At 37.8% G+C, this 14,253-nt stretch overlaps 1 pseudogene; it reads right to left on the bottom strand.

Moving 5' to 3' along the window:
• Positions 1 to 13,189: 13,189 nt before the first annotated feature.
• LOC139038029 (H/ACA ribonucleoprotein complex subunit 2 pseudogene) lies at positions 13,190 to 13,985 on the bottom strand (annotated as a pseudogene).
• Positions 13,986 to 14,253: the final 268 nt, after the last annotated feature.

The following is a 14,253-nucleotide window of genomic DNA, read 5'->3' on the forward strand; positions in this document are numbered from 1 at the left end:
ACCTAAAGATCTTGAGATCCTGGAAATGAAAACTGGAAACTCAGGGGGTGCAGACTGAGTCCATCTTTTTTTTTTTTTTGAAGATAATAAATCCAATATTTCAAACACTGACTAAAATATTTTGGAGGGCAGGGGTGATACAATTGCTAACTTCTCTTTTTTATGGGATGTCATATAGGAAGAGGATTAGATATAATCTGTGAAGCTCTCTGGGGCAGATACAAAAGTTTTAGGAAGCACATTTGAATCTAATTAAAACCAAACAATTCCATTGGCAAAAATGTGTACAAATAGAGTGAGTAATGCTGTAAGTTGTGAGCGCTTTGTACAAAAGTCTCTAAAAGGCTGTTAGAATATTTTCAAGGCCCCACTGAAGTCCACATTTTATGATTCTACAATTTTCTTTCCTTACTCACAAGTAAAAAATTATATATAGGTATTTTTCAAGTGTAAGGATACAGGTTAACAGTGTTTTGTTTAATAATATTGCTAATAAGTTCCTGGTTGAAACAGCTGAGTACATAGAATAAGACTAAATATAAGCTGGAGGAGGGCTCCAGAGTATTTGCAAAGAAGATGCAATAATTATAGAACTCTTACTGACAAGGATTACAAGGGGCTATTAATATGCATATGTAGTTATATATATATATATCTTTACTAACCATGATCATCTGTTAGGAGTTCAGGTAATGAGCCATTTCATTTTTCATTAAAAAAGGCACCTTTCAGTCTGTTTTCCTTAGTTTTTATATCATAAATCTATTGCTATTTCCTGAAAACCATTTAATAACAATGAGTAGGTGATAATTAGATTGATACTATGTTCCACATAACTTTGAAATTATTCTATGGGTCATGGGGATGAGAGCTTGAGAGGAAGAGAAAGTATATTATAACAAGTAATGATTTCATATGTTTTTTCTCTGTTTGCCAGCACTTTTTACAGATGGGGGCTTGAAGTTGGATCAGATTTAAATAATTTGTAGTAATAAATAATGCCAGGTGCAGATAAGGTTCAATTTCTTTTTAAAAATGTTGACGTCAACATTTGAAATAACCAAAATATGTTAAAGTTGGAAACAGATCAGAATAACTGGCTAAGGCAGATGCTCTCAAGTAACTGATGAAGTTCCCTGTAACCAGAGCTTTTTTGGCACGAGGTTAGAAAGGTAGCTTAACACAAACTCTAAAATGATTTTCATCACTTATGGCAACTAGGCAAGTAACTAGGAAGGGTTGAGGTCTAATGACCATGAAAAATGTTACAATTTTCAATACACTAAGGTCCACTGAACCTAGAGGTTTTACTTGGATATAATTCCTCACAGTATGTCAAGTGTTATTTCAAATGCTTCTTTTATGGTGTTTTATCTAATCCTAAACTCAACCCAATGAGGGGATTATTTTTCCCATTTTTCAGATGAGAAAGTTGAGTTTCAGAAGCTTATTTAAGGTTCTATGGCTAATACATAGGTTAGCCTGGATTCCAACCCAATCAGCCTATCTTCTTGGGCTCCTCTCTTAGCAACCATATCATTAAGAACTCTGTCTTAATTATAGGATATCTCCTTACTCTGAAACTGCAGCCGACTAGTTTGCCCTGTGAACTTGATAATTCATATTTTTGTCTTATCTGTTGAAAAAGAATTCATGTGAACAAGACAACAAAATATTTCATATGAAATATTCTTGATCTTTCTGAAAAGTTGAAAATAATAGAATCATATATTTATTCAACACTCATTAATTTGTACAACCAGTATTAATTGACTATTTGCTACATGTCAGGTACTGTGAAATGTGCAGGGTAGTGTTGCGGGGGGGTGGTGGGGCTTGTCCACTATCCTCAAAATGTATATAGTCCTGTGTGGATGCTAGACATTAAATAAATAAAGGTTCTACATTTTGCTAAATGTTGTGGGGGTGCAGTACTCATTTATACTGAGATTTGATGATCGAGAAATAACTAGCCATGAGGAGGGAAGAGAGGGAAGAGCAAGGACATTGTAAACAAAGAAAACAAGGTAGGCAAAGATCCTATAGTGGGAAAGAGCTTGGGCTGGCTCAAGAACCTGAAATGTCAGTGAGTGCAGGAGACAGACAAGGGGAGAATTGGCCATAGGTGAGGCTTTGAGGGCAGAAGGCAGAAGGTACTGCAGGCTCTGGTGTGCTGAGTTATGTTCTAAAAAACATAAGAAGACACTGGAAAGTTTAAGAAATAGAAAGGACATGCTCCAATTTGTGTCTTAGAAAGTTCACTTTTGTTCCTGTGTGGAAAATGGATTGAATTTTATATTCCGGGCTGAGATTTTCAAGCTTAGGCATCTAAACCAGTCTTATGGAGAAATGAGAAAAAAAAAAAACTGAAAATTTCTAAGGGTTGATTTCTTTTTTGACTAATTCCAGAGGGTTCCAGCTGTACTAGATTTTCATTTTACTTTACCTGTCATAAAGCAATTTTGATGGCTATGTTATTTATTATAATGCATTTGGCCTGTGAATTTAACCTCTTCATGTTGCCATCTTTTATGTCTACAAATCAGAGATTTATTTCAGTGACAATGATTTTCCCTAAGATAAGGTATCATACTCAAAGTCATGCTGTACCTTTCCAAAAATTTAGACACCATGTTAACACAACATCTGTTAGTTTATTGCTTCTTTCACATTTTATCCAGCAGTTTAGTGTCATGTCATTTACAAAATGTGTATAAACAGATTATGCTTGAGTTTTCATTGCAATTTCAGTTGACTGAAATGATATTTTGAAACTGTCTTTCATCTAAGACATTCCAGTGCACTGCAGTCATTTAAATTAGTCTTTAAAATGCATACTGGGTCCAGGGCTAGGACAGTATTAATAATCAGACATGGCCAAAACAGGAAGTGTTTCCATCTCTCGCTCCTATCGCCATCTTTTATATTTCTTAGAGAAGAAGAGGGAATGAGAATGCTATAAATCTTTTTCTCTTACTATCTTTTTTTGTTTCTGAACCCAATATCTATCTTCCTATGTAGGAAGACTGCACTGGGTGTAGTATCAGTGGGATTGGTATCCTGCTTCTGCTATGGAGGCTGAATGGGAAAATTTCTTTCTTTCCCCATCTCTCGGCAGACAGAACTAAACATTTTAGGGCTTTGAATGAAGGTGTGGTGAGCCATGACAACGAGTGTCCAAATGTTGTGTGCACATTTGGTGTGCAGTGTTAGCATCTTGGCCAGAAAATCCATGCCACCTAACTTCTAGAATCCCTCTGGGTCTCCCACATTGTCCAGAACAACCTCCCTCCAATTTGCAGGATTTATCTTTTTCTAATAATTCCTTTTCACTCCTGACAGCTGGTTGGCTCTGTTGCTTTCACCAAGAGCCTGACAATCATTAACCTACATCTGTGGGAAGGCAGCTGATACAGCATTGTAGAAATCTGACTGACCTGCTTTGTGTGGGTCATATATCTGATTCTAGACAGAACGAGGAATAAAAATTCTACTCCTTCCTTCTCCAGTCCTTCAGTTTCATGATCAAACAAAATTACACATAAATATTTGTTACAGATCCATTTCTAAAATTTCAAAACATTCAGACAGCTTAAGATCATTGATAAAATAAAACTCTACTACTTGTTCATGTCACCAAACACGTATATTGTTATATTTCTGTGCTCTGAAGCAGCTGTTTTGTATGAGGATGGTATTAAGACCATCTCCTGACAGGTGACTTTGACTTCTCAGCGGCTTCTGCATACTTGTGTATCTCTTAAACAAACAGTCCTTCATTGTCATTAACAGCAACATCAAACTGTTCAAACAGTCATGGTTTCTGGAAAATAAATTTTCTCCCCTCCTTTTTCCTTTGCTGGGACACTGAAATACAATTTGGAAACAAGTAACGGCTCAGGACTCAAATTTTCTGTTTCTAAAAGGAACTTGGAGGAACAAAATTTTAAGCTCAAGTTGAAGCTTTTAGGCTTTGATTTCAAAGGGAGTTCTGAAATTGTCATAATATCTGCTTTTGTAATGAAAACAGGCATTGAATTATATAAAGAAAGATTCCAGCATCTTACACCATCCTCTCATACACCTTTACACCATTCTAAATTTTCTATTCTGTGTTAGTTTTATTTTCCCAAGAACTCCTGTGTGTTTTTCTTTTGTTTTGCTCTTATCATGGGGAAAATTTAGCTTATTATCTATTACTTTATTTACCTCTAAGTTGGATGATGTAAAGTAAATGGTTTTTAAAACAGCAGCGAACTGATGAGGACTAGAGAACCAAAGTGCCGGTTTTCAGAAAAGATTTGAGCTTTTCTCCTTCCCACGCTGGAAGACTCCATTAATGTTCATTATTGTCTGTGCTTATTTTCTACATGGAGATAGAGACTAAATCTTCATCTACATAGAAAATTGTTTTGACTACAGGATCTGACTAGTTATTTGAGTTACCCAGACAAATGATCAGTTCATTTCAGTAAGTAGATTGACCAATTTCATTCTCAATTAATATAGTAAATTCATTTAAAATGATTAAATTGTTCATGTTGATATATTCTAGTTTATATATTTAATCAGAAAACATTTATGGCCTGCCAGTCACTGTGCTAAGCATTAGCCTGTATGATAACGTCTTTATCTTTAAGTAGTTTGATCACTTGTTCTATTATCTTCAAAGCTTAACTGAGATAATAGTATGATATTATGAATTTTAGATTCAAACTGCATTAATTAAAATTATGCTGGATTGATTGGAGTCATGCCCTAGGAGTTGTTAAATTTAAATACAACTAATCTTATTTTTGAAAAAATATATTTTTTGGTCTTTAAAAGAGCAGTGAGTTTTTTGTTTGTTTGTTTGTTTGTTTAGGCCAATTTAGGGAAATTTGGTCAAACATCTTTATAAGAATTATATGAGCAGAAGTCATCTTTCAAAATTGGGTTCCCATCAAAAGAATCAGAAAAAGTGAAGTTAGCTCACAATAATTGCTTTTTTAAAATAATTTTCATATTCATATCAGTCAGAGATCACTCTAGAATAAGGAATCTTTAGTAAGTATAAAAGGCTAATATTTATAAGAATATATTACTTGCTCAGTGATTATCCTCAAATAATCTTTGTTCTTTATCTTTGATTGGGGTCAAATGCCATCCTGTGGATCTGTTCTTAATCCTTGTGGTGAGAATTAATTACTCACTCCATTGTCTTCCCACAGAATTTTTATACCCTTATTACAGTGCTTAATATATTGGATCTTCAATATTTTTTAACTTGTCTTCCACTCTAGAGTGTTAATTCTGAGGTAGCATTTTATTCACAGCTGTTGGCCCAGTCAGAGTGGGCAATCAGCAAATGTTGGTGGATGAATGGGTACAACATTTACCTAAGCAAATGTTTTATTGGTTTTCCACTCCCCAATTCTAATTTTTATTGTTGTTATTTCCTAATGCTTATCTTTTCCTGTCTTCTCACTGCATTTATCACCTTTGCCAGTGTTCACTTAACTGCTTACTTACTGTCACTTACAAAAATTTCCATGGCTTTCTGGAATTCCCCTGTCTCTATTACTTATTTTAAATGCTCCACACTAGCTCTTGTCTGAGACTGGAAATCCCTTCATGAAGTCATACCACTTACTTTGGAATCTAGAATCTCCATCATCAAAGCATTCTCTGAAATAGTGATAATTGAATTCAGTTTATCCTCTCAGAGGTGACATTGGCAACATATTATGCTACTGGAATCCAACAAGATAGTCTCATGGAGGAGTTAAGTATACCTATGGCTGATCGTGTTAAGGTTCGACAGAAAACAACAAAATTCTGTAAAGCAATTATTCTTCAATAAAAAATAAATTAATTTTTAAAAGAGAATTAAGGTTTTGCACAAAAGCATATTTTAAGAAACTGTTGTCTTGCTTAGTAGTAAGATGGAAGCATGGTCATATACCCAAAAATCAGAGAGTCTATCATTTAAATTAGTCCAAAGATTCATTGTTTGGGGGAATTCACATGCCTGGCAGCCCCTGAGTCCTGGCACCTGTCAGGGAAATACCCGCAGTCTATTGAATGGTTTTTGCCCCCTCATATGGATCAAAATGGCAAAATCTAGAATGACAGCAACATGGCAAGAATTTGGGTATTCTAGGAACTCTATCGATTTAGGGGAGAAAAAAAAATTTATGCACAAGTTATGTCTGATAACTGATAATAATCAGACTGCTGCTGCTGCTGCTGCTAAGTCGCTTCAGTCGTGTCCGACTCTGTGCAAACCCATAGACGGCAGCCCCCCAGGCGCCCCCGTCCCTGGGATTCTCCAGGCAGGAACACTGGAGTGGGTTGCCATTTCCTTCTCCAGTGCATTAAAGTGAAAAGTGAAAAGTGAAAGTGAAGTCGCTCAGTCGTGTCCGACTCTTAGCGACCTCATGGACTGCAGCCCACCAGGCTCCTCCGTCCATGGGATTTTCCAGGCAAGAGCACTGGAATGAGTTGCCATTTCCTTCTCTGAATAATCAGACTAACTTAATTAGAAATAATAGATATGTAAAGGTCTGTATTTTAATTTTTTTCTTTTCTCCCTTTTCCTCCCTCCTTCTTCCCCTTTCTTCCTACTCAGCTAAAGAGTGTGGAGTTGGTCTTTTCAGTTCATGGCCTAGCATCAGCATTGTCCCGAAAGACCCTTCTCTTGTTTTGTTAGCATATGTCTTCTCATGCTGTTATCCTTCAATTGCTCTTCCCTGTATTGGAAATGACTTTAATATCTACAATATCTACAGTAATATCTACAATAATATCTTCCAGGGGAAGATCCCCTGGAGAAGGAAATGGCAACCCACTCCGGTATTCTTGCCTGGAAAATCCCATGGATGGAGGAGCCCAATGAGCTACAGTCCACGGGATGGCAGAGAGTCGGACATGACTGAATGACTTCACTTTCACTTTCACAATATATAGCAAAATTTTGCATATATTTTAAATTTATCTAAAGTTAATATCACATCATAGATCCCATTTTGGTTTTCACTTTTTTCTATACTATGTTTTCAGGAAAATGTAGTAATATTTTTGTTCTTAGGAAACAGCTTAAGAAGCTTATTGCTTCTAATGCTGAATAATATTCCAATAGTAGGCACCACCCTCTTATCCTGCCCATTCCCCCTCAGTGAGGGACAGCTAGATGCCCTCAGCTCCCCCTGCAAGATGCATACTCTGACATATTCCCTAGTTGAGAATTTCTCTGGAGAAGAAATTCCAGTAGCGGTATTGCTAGGGTGTAGGCTGTACTTCTCCTTAATATTACTAAGAATGGCCACATTGTTCTCCAGAAAAGGTACACTATTCAATGAAACGCTAACCAGTTGAACCATGATGGCTTCTGTTTCTGCATATCCTTGTCCACTTTCTAATTTTTCCCAATCTCTTAAGGGTTTAAGTGCAGTCTATTTTTGTTTTACTTTAGTCTCATTACAAATGAAATTGAGTATTTCTTCCTATAATTATTTAACTTTTGTGTTTCCCCCTTTCCTAAGCACCTATTTATCAAATTAGAGTTTCTCCCCTTGTTTTAGTTTTCCTAAAGTAGTTCCACCTAACCCCCACCATTTATTGTTCCGCGGTCAGTTTTAGGTCTTGCAGAGTTCTCCTATAGTCATTGCCTCTTAGCTTTGTCTAGGTTAGGCCATGCAGCATGTGCGATCTTAGTTTCCTTACCAGGGATCAAACCCGTGCCTCTTGCGTTGGAAGCTTGAACCATCGGCGAAGTCTCAGGGATATTCTTCTTTTAGACAAATGTTCTTATTTGGTCCATTCAAGCTCATAAAATATATGCTTTTACTTAAGGATCATGCTTCTGTTCTCTCCTTAAGACTATCAGTGTGCTTGAATGTTGGTAGCCTAGATACCAATTCTCTCTTCCCAGTTTTGCAGATTTTTTAAAAAAGTTAACATAGTATATTAACTGATCTGTAATCTGTTATTTTGGTTTTCTAGTAGACATGTTGTATCCTTATGAGAAAGTTTAACTAGATTTTATTTATTTAGTTTAATATTTATTATTTTCGGCTGACTGGGTCTTCTTGCTGCATGCGGGCTTTCTCTGGTTGTGGAGAGCTGGGGGTACTCTCTAGCTATGGTGCAGGGGTCCTTGCAGTGGTCTTTTATTGCACAGCACAGGTTCTAGGGGTGTGGGCTTCCGTAATTGTGGCTCACAGGCTCCAGAGTACAGGCTCAGTACTTGTGGTACTGGGCTTAGTCGCCTCCTGGCATGTGAGACCTTCCCAGACCAGGGATCGAACTGGTATACCTTGTAGTCAGGGCAGATTTTTAACGACTGGACCATCAGGGAAGCCCTAGCTAGTTTTTAATTGTCATTGCACTATTTGTACATGTTGTTTGTGGAGAAAAGACATTTTAATAATATTGTCATCCCTTACATAAGAACAGAGTATCTTTTTACTTAGAATTTTATGACTTTCAAGTGAGTTTGGCAGTTTTCTTCAAGGGGTCTTCTAAGTTCTTTAATTTCTCTGTACTATAGAGTATTGGCTGTTATTGAAAATGACATATCTTCTTTTCACTGTTTGTAAAAAAAGTGCCATAGAATTTGTAAGTCTATCTTGCATTACTCTGACAAGGTATTGCTGGATGTGTGCTTGCATGTTCAGTTACTCAGTCATGTCTGCCTCTTTACGACCACATGGACTGGGTAGTTCGCCAGGCTCCTCTATCCCATGGAATTTTCTAGGCAAGAATACTGGAGTCAGTTGCCATTTCCTACTCCAGGGGATCGTCTCAACCCAGGGATGGAATCTGAGTCTCCTAAGTGTCTTGCTTTGGCAGGTGGATACTCTACCAGTAGGCCACCTGGGAAGCCCCATATTGCTGGATACTGCTTTTAAAATTTAATCTGATGGTCTCTTTTTATTGGAGATTTCAATTTATAGTTATTATACTTGTTTCTTGGAATGATAAACCTAGACAGCGTATTAAAGAGCAGAGACATCACTTTGTTGACAAAGGTCCATATAGTCAAAGCCCTGGTATTTCCAGTAGTCATATACAGACGTGAGAGTTGGGCCATAATGCGAGTCATGTACGGATGTGAGAGCTGAGCACCAGTGAATTGATGCTTTTGAATTGTGGCGCTGGAGAACTCTTGAGAGTCCCTTGGACAGCAAGGAAATCAAACCAGTCAATCCTAAAGGAAGTCAACCCTGAATATTCATTAGAAGGACTGATGCTGAAGCTGAAAGCTCCAATACTTTGGTCACCTGATGTGAAGAGCTGACTAATTGGAAAAGACCCTGATGCTAGTTAAGATTGAGGGCAGGAGGAGAAGGGGGCAACAGAGGATGAGATAGTTGGATGGTATCACTGACTCAATGGACATGAATTGGAGCAAACTCTGGAAGATAGTGAAGGACAGGATATCCCGGTGTGTTGCAGTCCATAGGGTTGCAAACAGTCAGACATGACTGAGCAACTGAACAACATCAAAAACAACAAACACTTGTTTCTATATTGAAACTTTAAAAATTCTCTTATATTTTCTCTTTACTGTAAATTTGTTTTTCATTCTCTTTCTTGTTTTGCATTAGATAAGCCAAACTTTCCGTTGATTAAAATGCAATATACAATTTTTTCCTCTTTTTCCATTGTTACTAACATTCTAAGGCACATGTAAGGTTAACTTTTCTTGTCAATTTTATGAATTTATCATTATCTATATGTTCTTTCATGCAAGATAAATATTTTATAGTTCTTCCCTTCTCCACCCCTTTGGTTTTGCTACTGTGTTGATAGAATATACTTTCTAGAATATACTTTTGTGTTGAAATGGATTTCCTTATTCTCTTTTTCTGACTTCTACTTTTTTTGGCGGTGGGGGCTACTTTTTTGTTTTTAAATTTTGGTCCTTGCTATCTTATACCACAATAAAGTTATACCACAATAAAATAACTTTATAAACAATAAAGTTACTAAGTTATCTGTTCACCAGTTTTTTTCATGTTTCTATTAGTACTCTATTTTTTATTGTCGACTCCCTCAAAGACTGTTTTTAGAGGAACATTGTTACATAAAACCTCTGATGACTTAAATGCATGAGAATGTCTTAATTTAACTTTTACATTTAAATGACAGTCTAGGAAGATATCATATTCTAAAATCATAGTTCTTTTTCTTCCGTATTTTGAAATTATTCCTCCATTGTCTTATTTCCAAGGGTTTTGTTGGGGAGTCAGATGTCAATCTGATTAACATTCGTCTCTTGATGAGTGATCTGCTCTTTATCTTTGGAAGCTTTTAGTATTTTTTGTCTTTGATAATCTTGAATTTTACTATAATGAGTCAGGTACAGGATACTTGTTATCTATTATTTTTGTCATCCTAAGAATATCCATTCAATCTTTTTCAATCTTTATTTTTTCCCCTCTTCTATGAAAACTCCTATTTGCTAGATGTTAGAGCTTTCTGTTTCTGATGAAATTTTTCAACCACATCTTTGAGGAGCTTACTATTTTGATATTTGCCAATATAAATTCTTGTGTCTATGGCTTTCATTGTGCTTTCCTTCTTCAAGTTTATGTATCATTTAACTTTAAAATAAAAGCTACATGTATATAAAATTAAGTGGGATTTAATAATACTATAGATTATGTTATGAAAAACAGTAGTCCCCCAGACTTCTTTCTTCCTTACTAGAAACCACCACACTCAACTCTTAAATTATTATTTGATATTTATCTCTATCATTCTAAATAAAATGTGTCAGTTCTTGTTTTTTGAGTTTTAGGTATTGTCTACTGACTTGACAATTTGGAATATAAAAATTTAATGCTCTTACCCTTCTGTCCCGTAACTCTTCCCTCTTTAATACATTTTCTATCCACATCCCATCAATATGGTTATATAATAATTTTATTTATAGAACATGCATTATTTACATTATTGCATCTTTAAAACTGGACCATGTAATATACTATGATTACTTTTGCTGCATAACAGCTGTATTTTCTATGAGATTAATAATTGCATTTATTTTATTTACTTCATTTTCCATGTCCTATCAATAATGTACCTCTAAGCAGTCACCAGGTGTGAAAATATCACTTGGTATGTTCAAATATATTAGATACTTTGTTAATATGATCATTATAAGTCTTTCCTGGGCTTACCAAGTCTTTCTCTAGACCTGATGCATGGAAATCAATTTGAACAGTCATTTCCCCCTAGGGGCTTAGCTTATACCTAGGTGGGTAAGACAGGGTCCCCTCCAAAATAATTACTTCCTCTGTTGAATTCCAGGTTTTAAATGTGAAGAGTGAGCAATGGGGTCCATTTGACTTCAGGGCTTAGGTAGGTTATAATGACTGTGTACATTTTCTATTGAGTATAATGATGTAAAGGGAAAAGTATGATAGCATTTTGGCACTGAATTAGAACTTGCTAGAGAAACAGAACCAATAAGAGGTATACCTATACATCCATATCTATTCATCTATCCATCTACCTATCTTTCTATCTAGAAAGAGGTTTATGTAGGCTGTTGGCTCATGTGATTCAGGAGGCTGAGAAGTCCCATGATGTGTCTGCTACCAGCTGGAGACCCAGGAAAGCCAGTGGTCATCCTAAGGCCTGAGAGCCAGAGAGAGAGCTGATGGTATAGATGCCAGTCTGAGTCAGAAGGCCTGAGAACTAGAAGTGTCATTGTCAGGATGAGAGTGATGTCCCAGCTCAAGCATTCAGGCAGAGAGAGAATTTGACTTTCTTTAGCATTTTTGTTCTTTCAGGCCCTCAATGGATTTATGAGACTCAGTGCTGGAGAAGACTCTTGAGAGTCCCTTGGACAGCAAGGAAATCAAACCAGTCCATCCTAAAGGAAATCAACCCTGACTATTCATTGGAAGGACTGATGTTGAAGCTGAAGCTCCAATACTTTGACCACCTGATGTGAAGAGCCGACTCACTGGAAAAGACCCCAATGCTGGGAAAGAGTGAAAGCAAGAAGAGAAGAGGGCAATGGAGGATGAGATGGTTGGATGGCATCACTGACCCAATGGACTTGAGTTTGAGCAAACTCCAGGAGATAGTGGAGGATAGTGGCATGCTGCAGTCCATGGGATCACAAAGAGTCATACATGACTTAATGACTGAAAAACAACTAACTACTTTGGGAAGGGTCATTTATTTACTTGGTTTCCTAGGTGCACTAGTGGTAAAGAACATACCTGCCATTGCAGGAGACATAAGAGATGTAGGTTCAATTCCTGGGTCAGGAAGATTCCCTGGAGAAAGGCATGGCAACCCATTCTGGTGTTCTTGCCTGGAGAATCCCATGGACAGAGGAGCTTGGTGGGCTATGGTCCATAGGGTCACAAGGAGTGGGACACAACTGAAGCGACTTAGCACAGCATATTTACTTTACTAAGACCTCCAGTCCACATGTTAATCTCTCCAGAAACACTCTCATAGACAAACCCAGAATCAAGAGTTAATCAGCCATCTGGGCATCCCTCATGCCAGTCAACATATAGTAATAACCATCACAGGTATGAAAGCCCTCAACAATCCTTATTTCTCTACTTTGCCTGCTTTCACCATGGACCTGAAATGGTCTATGGATCAGCATTGGCAACACTAAGTGGGTTTACCTACTTTTATGGCTTTCACTAATTTCTATAAATTGGCAACTCTTAAATCTCTATCTTTAGACTGGCCCTATTTCTTAAATTTAAGACTCACATCTAGCAAGTTACTTACCAATAGTATGTTCTCAGACTGACATTTTTCCCACCAGAGCTATCCCTTTTTGTTTTCCATGGCAACAGGCCATGGAACATGCCTACTGTCACATGTGACTTATAAAAGGCAGCCCATATTAGCGGTTAGAAATATGAATTCATGAGCCAGGTTGCCTGGGTGGAGTGCTAATATTAACACTTAATAGCTCTGTGACCAGGCAGTTACCTGCCCTCTCATTCACAGACAGGGATAAATAGCAGTAGTGTTATGGAAAAGTCAATGATTTAATAAGTGCTTATAACAGAACCTAGAAATGAAGAATCAAATAAGCAAACACATGTTAGAATCTTGAAAGCAGTTGTTTGTGTGTTCTTCAACTTTAAACTGCCACTGATCAATTATATAACCTAGCTAGTAATAGCTACCAATAATTGTCAATTTTGTCTTCTATTTATTTATTTATTTATTTATTTTTTAGTTTTAGGATTTACTTCCCCCCACATCACATTCTTGTAACTATCTTCACTGAAGTTCAACAGGAAACAGCGCTGACGGAGAAGATGCTGGCTCTGCCGTTGTGAAGTCACTGTTGGAGCTGCTTAGGAAGAATACGTGCCTCAGGGAACCACGGAGATGCCTGAATGTGGGCAGCAGGAGGGCAGCCAACTGGCCCGCCACCAAGCCAACTGTTTTTGGAGCAGGTGCCCAGGTTGTGCCTAAGTCCTTCACATGGGCGGGGGCAGGGCTTGCACCTCCTCCAGGCACTCGTCATAGGCCTCCTGGTATTCCTCGTGGGGCTTGACCATTATCACGCAGGTGGGGCGCTTAGAGCCAGCGGCTGCACCCAGGTCCGTCTTAGAGGGGATATAGACATGTGGCAAATTCCGATCTTCACACATAACTGGGAGATGGCAGTATACCTCAATGGGTAACGTGTCTCCTGCCAAAACCATAATCCCTTTCTCGCCTTTGTTGATAAATTTCTGAACCTCCTTCACCCCACGCCGAATCTGCTTCTGCTTCACGGCTTTCTTGATGCATTTGTAGAGCTTCCGCGTGAGGCGGCGAGAAGCCAGAGGCTGCGCGATGGGGTTCAGATTCACTAGCAGTTCATGGTAAGTGCGCTCCGCGCAGCACGCGTCCGCCTGAGCCTCCGGCCCGTCCGGATCTGCCTTTGTTTTGGTCATGGCAGCGACAGTGGCAATCCAGCACTCAAGGCACAAATCCACGTGGCCGGCACTTCAGAAATCACTTCCGGGTCATGCTGCTCTGAGGGAAGAGGCTGTACGACAAAACCAATTAGGAACCCATGTCTCCGCCTCTCTCTATTTATTTTTTAAAGAACTTTCTACACTACAAGCTCCCTAAAGACAATGATCATGACTATTTGCTTGTGAATGTTACTTCTGGTTCTTTGAATACTCACTACTAGGCATACATAGTGAGTATTCAGTATAATTTTGTTGAATGGTTTAATGAATTGCACATACCACTTTCATTATAATTTTTCCCACTAGA

Source organism: Odocoileus virginianus, chromosome 13, assembly GCF_023699985.2.
Source record: "Odocoileus virginianus isolate 20LAN1187 ecotype Illinois chromosome 13, Ovbor_1.2, whole genome shotgun sequence".
Classification (NCBI taxonomy): Eukaryota; Metazoa; Chordata; class Mammalia; order Artiodactyla; family Cervidae; genus Odocoileus; species Odocoileus virginianus.